Consider the following 8,389-nt stretch of genomic DNA (forward strand, 5'->3'; position numbering starts at 1 on the left):
AAAGATCCTTAATGTTCCTCTAGGAATAAAGGAAGATACATTTTATCCAGGCTCATATGAGGATGCTTTGTGGTTCTTTTTGCTGAATAGACTTTCTAAAGCAGCACTTTCCAAAAGAATTTTTGGTGATAACAAAAATATTTCATATCTGCACTGCCTAACGTGATCACCCTCAGCCACATGTAGCTATTAAACACTTGAAATGTGGCTAGTAAGAATGAGGAACTGAGTGTTGTATTTTGTTTTCATTAATTTAAATCAATTTTAAATTGCTACATGTGGGAGTTCCCGTCGTTTGTGATGCTGTGGTTAATGAATCTGACTAGGAATCATGAGGTTGAAGGTTCAATCCCAGGCCTTGCTCACTGGGTTAAGGATCCGGCATTGCTATGAGCTGTGGTGTAGGTCGCAGACGAGGCTCAGATCCCGATTTGCTGTTCTGGCGTAGGCCGGTGGCTACAGCTCAGATTAGACCCCTAGCCTGGGAACCTCCATATGCCGCAGGAGCAGCCCTAGAAAAGGCAAAAAAAAAGACCAAAAAAAAAAAAAGCTACATGTGGCTAGGGGTGACCATATTAGATAGAAAGACGGGGAAAAGCAGAATATACCAATATTTTCTCTGGAGTTTACCAAGAAGTTGTTTTTTTTTAATTTTGCTTTAAGCAAAAAATCCACATTTTCTCTGATTACTGGCATTTGAAACCCTAATGTTTAAGCCAAAGCACCTCTCCTTTGCCCCTTTTTTAGTTTAATGATAGGCTTTGATAAATGGCAGTACACACATGATACCCAACAAGCTAGACAAGTTGTGTCTTTTCAGAGATTGTGATTTTAATTACTACAAAGGAGCTACAGATGCTTAAGGAATTATGTTTGACAAAGACCAACTATGTTATTCAGATTTGCAGAAGTAGCTTGAGATGTAATAAAAATGTGACCTGATTCAGAACACCAGGGTGATTTGAAAGACAAATTACCCCAGAGTGTTGCTAAGTGGTTCGTGCACTGGAAGAGGAGGCATAAAAATCAGCTCACTTTATGGTTCTTAGTTCACATCTGAAAAAAGTTAAATGAAATTCTGGCTCATGTTTGGGAGGAAACTTACCAAGTTACACGTTTTTTCGGGAAAAATTGCCTCTGAGCTATAATCTTACCTAATTCACACTTATTTCAGTCCCATCACCAGCTCCTTGGTTGTTGATTCAGCCAATATCAGCAAAAAGCTCAGAATCATCTTACATGCTCCCAATTTGAATACTCGTAATGCCTCCTACCGCTTTTGTCTTCAACAAGATGACGTCCACTCATTTTCCTAATCTCTACGAAGGTAGAGGTTGCTGTCATTCACTTCAGTCCTTACTTGTCATTCAGTAATTATCTTCTCCTCTATACTAGAAACTTGTTACCATGGATCATGGTGTCTTCTCGTTGCTGTATCTGCAGTGCTAGACAGACAGACAGACAGATAGATAGATAGATAGACAGACGTCATACATATATATATATATATATATATATATATATATATATATATATAGATACAGATAGGTATAGTTGGTATCACCTAAACCTTTTTTTTTTTTTTGTCTTTTTGCTATTTCTTTGGGCCGCTCCCGCGGCATATGGAGGTTCCCAGGCTAGGGGTCTAATCTGAGCTGTAGCCACTGGCCTACACCACAGCCACAGCAATGCGGGATCCGAGCCGCGTCTGCAACCTACACCACAGCTCACCGCAATGCCGGATCGTTAACCCACTGAGCAAGGGCAGGGACCGAACCCGCAACCTCATGGTTCCTAGTCGGATTCATTAACCACTGCGCCACGACGGGAACTCCTTACCTAAATCTTTGACAAAAGCGTGAGTGAATTTAATCTTCAAAATCACCGTGTGAGGAATGGGTTTTTCATTTCCCTTGTGGACAAGGCAAGTGAGGCTCAGACAGTACAACACTTGCTCCAGGTCTTATAGCTAAGGGGTAGGAGCAGTGGGATTTGAACCCAAGTCTCTTACTCCAAGTCTGGAGTTCTTTTCATCACCTAAGAGCTGCCCTCTGATTCTCCTTCTCTAGACTGGCAGTGCACATCCATTGCTGTTCCCCCACCAAAGAGATACTCGAGCCATGGATGCAACTCCAGGAGGGACAGGGCAGCAGTGAAAATAGCTGCTGCCATGGGAGAGAGAAATGGGAGAATAGGGCTAAACTCTTCTCACTCACAGTGAATTATCACACTCTCTCCGGTCTGAAAAAATAAGGCCACACACTGCGGCTCCCTTTCTTTGTAATAGATGTCACAGCTCAATTAACCACCTAAAAAAAAATCCATGTGGAGTACTGTGAAACTTTAGTAATTAATATTGTCCTACCACTAACCTGTGGATTCTGCTTTAATGAAACAAATTACGTGGCTCTTTATATAGTCACCCCTCATTGTCCATTGAGGATTGATTCCCAGATGCCTTGTGGATACCAAAGTCAAGGATGCCCAAGACTTCTATGTAAAATGGCATAATATTTGCATGTAACCTTACACACATCCTCCTGTATACTTTAAATCATCTCTAGATTACTCATAATACCTAAAACAATGTATATCTGTGTAAATTGTTATAAATACAATGTAAATGTCATGTATATGTTTGCCAGGCATGTGGTAGATTCAGGTTTTGCTTTTAGAACTTTTCAGAAACTTTTTTTCAAATATTTTCAACTCATGACTAGTTGAATCTGTGTTTGCAGAACCCGAGGACTCAGAGGGATGGTTGTAAATACATATATTTCGCCAAATTGGAATGAGGATGGATTTTAGATAAACAGTTTTCCTGTTGTCTCTTTTTTCAAATGTAGGAAGCGAGATTCAGAGAAGTCAGAAGATGTGCCCAAGACACTCAGCACTAGGTCGAGAACAAAGCTATCATGGGTCTCTGTCTGGTGCCGGTCCACTCTGCCGGAGATCTTTAGACACTAGGCTCCAGAGGGGTGCCCACCAATGATGCGGGTCCTAACCATCCAGAGACATGAGAATGCTCTCAGCCCACAGCAATCACCACAATCTGTAATTCATTATTTGCTCATTTGTTTGTTTTCTATCTGTCACCCTCACTTAAATATTACCTTCGCATGGCGAGGACCATGGTGGTCTGGTGACAGTTCTTCCTTTCACACCTGACAATCTATTACCAATCCTTTGAAATTTGACTCAAGCGTCTTCCCCTCCAGGAAGCCTTTCCTGATCTCACCAGCCAGAGCAAGCACTCCCTCCATGCTCCATCTAGGATAACTGCTATTTGATGAATGAATGAGCCTGATCTTCTCTCTCTCACTCTCTCTTTTAATTCTAAAGACCTCATTCATGGATAAGCAATGAGATCCTGCTGTATAGCACTGGGAACTATATCTAGTTACTTGTGATAGAGCATGATGGAGGATAATGTAAGGAAAAGAATACGTGTGTGTGTGTGTGTGTGTGTGTGTGTGTGTGACTAGGTCATTTTGTTGTACAGTGGAAAATTGACAGGATTTCCCATCGTGGCTAAGTAGTTAACAAACTCAACGAGCATCCGTGAGGACGCAGGTTCGATCCCTGGTCTGGCTCAGTGGGTTAAGGATCTGGCGTTGCCGTAAGCTCTGGTGCAGTTTGCAGATGTGACTCGGACCCTGCATTGCTATGGCTGGCAGCTATAACTCCAATTACACCCCTAGCCTGGGAACCTTCATATGTCATGGGCGTGGCCCTAAAAAGAAAAAAAGAAAAGAAAAAGACATTATTCGTAATACATGTTTTCATTTGCTAGAGCTACTGCAACAAAGTACCTCATGCTTGGTGGCTTCCTGTAACAGAAATTTATTCTCTCACTGTTGTGGAGGCTAGAAAGTCTGAAATCAAGGTGCTGGCATGGCCATACTTTCTCGAAGCCTCTGGCAGAGGATCCTTCATTGCCTCTTCCCATTTCTGGTGGTCCCAGACTTCCCTTGGTTTGTGACCAAATCACTGTTATCCCCGCCTCCACCTCCACCTCCTCATGGCTGTGTTCCCTGGGTGTCTTATCTCTTCTCTTCTTCTGGGGACACCAGTCATGTTGGATGCAGGTCACACTGTACTCCGGCATAACCTCATCTTAACGAATTACATCTGCAAAGACTCTATTACCAAATAAGTTCACAGTCTGAGGGAGCGGGAGTTGAACATATCTTCTTGAGGAACACAATTCAACCCATAAGAATATCTATCAAAATATTTTTACTGAAGTGCATGGTTCACCATGTAACCCATACCCAGATCCAGACACAGAACATGACCAGCCCCCCAAACTCCTTTCACACCCCTCATCACTTGCCTCCGCCTTCACCACTCACCACCCTCTTCCTCCCTAACCAAATGGATTAGCTTTTTCTTGTAGTCGTACATCACATATTGTAAAATTTGTCTTTTAAATGTTAAAATTTGTTGTAAAAAAAGAGTTGCACAGACTTCACCCCTATCTAATTCCAGAATATTTTCATCACCTCTAAGAGAAGCCCCAGACTCATGAGCAGTCTTTCCATCATCCTCTGGTTACCCCAACCCCTAATAATCATGAATATATTTTCTGTCTCTATTGATGTACTTCTTCTGGCCATTCATTTCATATTCATCGAATCATGCAGTCTGTGTCTGGCTTCTTTGATGTTGTGTATGTTTTCATGATCCATTCATGTTGTAGCATGTGTCAGCACTTCATTTCTTGTTATGACAATAATATTCTATTGTATGGATATATCACGTTTTGTTTATCCATCCTTCAGTTGACAGACCTTGGGTTGTTCCCATTTTTGAGCTATTATGAATAATGCTGCTGTGAACATTCTTTTATATGTTTTGTGTCACTAAATGTTGTCAATTCTCTTGGGTATACATTTATACATTTCTGTTACCCTAAACATCCAGCCCAGCTCAAGGCTTGTGGTATATATCAATTGATTGATTCTAAGTTAAAAGCAACCTTAGCCTCTGCAAAGGCTCTTTTAGGTCAGGGAATAATGTGGACTCTTGAGAGGCTTGTAGCTCTCTTGTGTTTGATTTCCCACTATCTCTTTGCATTCATCCTCCCAGGTAGTTAGTAGTCATCTGCTTTCCCACATCAGTGTCAGCACAGGAAGCAGACCTCCACCCAGGTGCTCAGAAAATGTCATCTGGGGTCACACTGAAAGTGCACGTGCTTAAAATAACAAAAGGAAATATTTTGGAAACTGTTGATTAGACGGAAAAGCTGCAGGAAACAAAGCATATATGCATCATTTTTCCCTGGTGAGGACATCAAAGAAGTACAGTGTTTAGCGAGATCTCCTGGATTCTGCTCCATGCACCTGACCACAACCACTTGGACATAGTAATAGAGTCATGCTTTTATTACTACTCTCTCTCTCTTTACTTTTTATATTTTGCAAGAGTGGTTCCTTAGTTACATGGACAGGTAGATAGATGGATAGATAGATAGATAAATTCTTTTGAATGGTTATATAGTATATAAGACATGAAGAATAATACAATGAATATATGTGTACTTACCAACCCAGGTAAAGAAGCAGAATATTATTGGCATTTCCGCTGTGGTGCAGTGGGTTAAGAATCCAACTCCAGCAGTTCTGGTCGCTGCAGAGGCATGGGTTCAATCCCCAGCCCAAGCAGTAGGTTAAAGGATCTGGCATTGCTGCAGTTGCAGTGTAGGTCATAGGTGTGGCTCAGATTCAATCCCCCATCCTGGAACTTCCATATGCCATGGATGAGGCCATAAAAAGAAAACAAAAACAAAAACAGAATATTATCAAACCTGTCGAAATCTCTCCATCTTCTCCAATGAATCCACCATACTAAATTCTGCAATAATTTTGTTGTAATTTTACTACATTTGTACATATCTCTAAACATATATTTAGTTTTGTACCTCTTTAAATTTTATGGCGTACCCTATTGCTTGCATTCTTCTGCCACTTTTCTTTACTCAATATTATGTTTGTAAGATCAACCCATATTAATACATTTTGTTTTAGCTTACTCACCTTCACCACACCATTTTATATAATTACTACACATTATTTGTCCTTTACAATGTCAGACCCTTGAAGTCTTTACATTTTTTGCTGTTGCAATCTTGCTATGAACATTCTCACACACATCTCTGGAAGATGCATTTTTTCCTAAAATGGACATGCAAATACATACGCAACAGGAATGTAACTGCTAGGCTGTGGGGTATTTCCATCTTATAAAATAATGGTAAATTATTTTCCAAAGTCTCAGTACTAGTTTGTGCCGCTAGTATGTTAGGCGCTCCCATTGCTTTATATTTCCAGGAATTCTTGACATTGTCAGGCTTCCTAATTTTGCCAATCTGATGACTGTAAAATAGTACCAGTATCAGCTAATCGTTGCCACATACTAACTCTCCCCAAATTTAGTGTCTTAAATAATACTCATTTATTATTTCTCACTAGTCAATAGTAGGCTGGATGGTTCTGATGATCTGGGCTAGGCTCTGTTGATCTCACCTGGGCTTGCTCACAGCCTTCAGACAGCTGTCAGATCATCAGTGTGTTGGCTGGACTAGGATGGCCTCATGATCCAGCTGTGTTCTATGGGTCTCACATCCTCCAGTAGGAAAGGCTAGGCCTGTCCTCACAGATAAGACAAAAGAACAGGAGAAAGAGCACAAACACACAAGTGCGTGGACAAGCTCTGTTTACAGTAGGTTTGCTATTGCCAGGTTGGAAACGGTCAAGTCCAGACTCAGCGAGGGAGGGCAGTGCCACAGAGTGTGGCTGCAAGGAGGCATGAAAACTTGGGGCCATTGGTAAGTGCACTCCTCTGGAGTGGTTTTAATCTGTATGTCCTTGATTACTACAGAGGTTAAATAGCTTTTCATATGTTTATTGCTCATTGGCATTTCCTCTTCTGAAGCACCTTTTTATGTCTTTTGTTTATTTTGATACCAAGATTTTGTCTTTTTGATTCTTTTAAAAGAGATTAGTATTATTAATAATATAAATGTTAATCCTTTGTCAGGTATATGTGTGTTTCAAATCTTCTAGATCCTACCTTCTTTTAACTTTTTTTCTTTACTACAATCAATTCATTTTTTTCTTGTGTTTTTGGTATACATGTATGCTTTTTTATATCTTATCTACAACATCTTTCTATATTCCAAATCTTTAGGATACTTTCTTTTTTTTCTTTTTTCTTTTTTTTTTTTTTTGTCTTTTTAGGGCTGCACCCTCGGCATATGGAGGTTCCCAGGCTAGGGGTCTAATCAGAGCTGTTACTGCCGGCCTGCACCACAGCCACAGCAACGCCAGATCTGAGCCACATCTGCAACCTACACCACAGCTCATGGCAACGCCAGATCCTTAACCCACTGAGCAAGGCCAGGGATCGAACCCACAAACTCATGGTTCCTAGTCAGATTCGTTTCCGCTTCGCCACAACAGGAACTCCTAGCATACTTTCTTGTATTCTCTTCTTGTGGTTTTAAAGTTTTGCTTTTCACGTTTTGGTCCTTACTATATGAGGAATTGATTTTTGCATTTGAAATAGAATAAATAAGGATCCAACTTTCACTTTTTCCTAAATGGAAAAACACCACGTCCTGGCATCATTTATGGAATGCATTCTCTTTTGCCCACTGATCTGACTCGAAACAACAATCATTTATCAAGTTTCCATCTGTCTTTTATCTGTACCTGGGTTTTCTATTCTGTTCCACTGATCCCTTTGTCAGCCTGCATGCCAGCATTATACTCTCTTATAATTGCAGTTTTTTAACGAGTTTTCATATTTTTTACAGCAAGTCTCCACCCTTTGCTCTACTTGGCAATTCGTTTTTTTCATTTAAGTTTTAGGATAAGTTGTCAAGGTTCCTGAAAAGTCTATTGGAATTTGGATTAAAACTGCAGTTCCCTAGAGATCAAATTCAGGGAAATATGGCATATTTACCATACTATGTTTTCCTTACAATCAACATGATATATCTACACATTTATTTAGGTCTTATTTTCTGTTTGTCAATAAATTTTTATCATTTTCTTTCTAAAAGATTGGCCCAACTTTGTTAGATTTTTTTCATAGTTACCTTAATGTTCTTTCTATGGCTATTGCAAATTCTTTTTTTTTTTTTTTAACAGGTGGGGCTTTGTTAACTGTTGCTAATGTATAAAAATATAATTGATTTTTATATTGTTCCTTGTGAGTTCTTGGTGCTTTTTGTTTGTATGCAGATGGTCATATTACAATTATGGTTTCTATTGCAGTTTTATTTTTCCTTTCTAATCTTTATAGCTTTTCAATTTTATTGTATTATCCTAGCTACAGCCTCCAGTACAATGTTGAATAGATTAAGGGTGGTGATACTAACATT

This window comes from Phacochoerus africanus, chromosome 10 (genome assembly GCF_016906955.1).
Source record: "Phacochoerus africanus isolate WHEZ1 chromosome 10, ROS_Pafr_v1, whole genome shotgun sequence".
Lineage (NCBI taxonomy): Eukaryota > Metazoa > Chordata > Mammalia > Artiodactyla > Suidae > Phacochoerus > Phacochoerus africanus.